The sequence below is a fragment of the Schistocerca gregaria genome, chromosome 3 (genome assembly GCF_023897955.1).
Source record: "Schistocerca gregaria isolate iqSchGreg1 chromosome 3, iqSchGreg1.2, whole genome shotgun sequence".
Taxonomy (NCBI): Eukaryota; Metazoa; Arthropoda; class Insecta; order Orthoptera; family Acrididae; genus Schistocerca; species Schistocerca gregaria.
In genome coordinates this window covers 51,058,942-51,060,112 of record NC_064922.1, presented here as the reverse complement: position 1 = coordinate 51,060,112, position 1,171 = coordinate 51,058,942, and positions in this window count along the sequence as shown.

Below are 1,171 nucleotides of genomic sequence, written 5' to 3'. Positions count from 1 at the left end.
ACTTTCCTCCATGGGAGTAATGTCTGAAAAAGTCTATGCTTTGCTCGTTCCCTGGAAGATCAGTAGTAGTTTCCGATGCACATCTCGTGGCATTCTGTAATCTGTGGACTATCAGAGTGTTGGTGAAACACAGAAAATGCATCGGGATTGAATGCAACAGGCACCATGCTCACTTTCCTCCATGGGAGTAATGTCTCAAGGAGTTTACGATTTGATCGTTCCCTGGAAGACCAGTAGTAGTTTCCGATGCAAATCTGGAAGCATTCTGTAATCTGTGGACTAACAGAGTGTTGACGAAACAGAGAAATTGCATCGGGATAGAATACAACAGCCACCATGCGCACTTTCCTCGATGGGAGTAATGTCTCAAACAGTCTACGCTTTGATCGTTCCCTGGAAGACCAGTAGTAGTTTCCGATGCACATCTGGAGGCATTCTGTAATCTGTGGAGTATCAGAGTGTTGATGGAACACAGAAATTCCATCGGGATTGAACACAACAGTCACCATGCGCATTGTCCTCCATGGGAGTAATTCTCAAAAAGTCTACGCTTTGATCGTTCCCTGGAAGACCTGTAGTACTTTCCGATGCACATCTGGTGGCATTCTGTAATCTGTGGACTATCAGAGTGTTGATGAAACACAGAATTTGCAACGGGATTGAATACAACAGTCACCATGCGCACTTTCCACATTGGGAGATATGTCTCAAACAGTCTACGCTTTGATCGTTCCCTGGAAGACCAGTAGTAGTTTCCGATGCACATCTGGAGGCATTCTGTAATCTGTGGACTATCAGAGTGTTGATGAAACACAGAAATTGCGTCGGGATTGAATACAACAGTCACCTTGCGCACTTTGCTCGACGGGAGGTATGTCTCAAACAGGCTACGCTTTGATCGTTCCCTGGGAGACCAGTAGTATTTTCCGATGCACATCTGGTGGCATTCCGTAATCTGTGGACTATCAGAGTGTTGATGAAACACAGAAATTGCATCTGGATTGAATACAACAGTCACCATCCTCACTTTCCTCCATGGGAGTAATGTCTGAGACAGTCTACGATTTGATCGTTCCCTGGAAGACCAGTAGTAGTTTCCGATGCACATCTCGTGGCATTCCGTAATCTGTGGACTATCAGAGTGTTGGTGAAACACAGAAAATGCATCGGG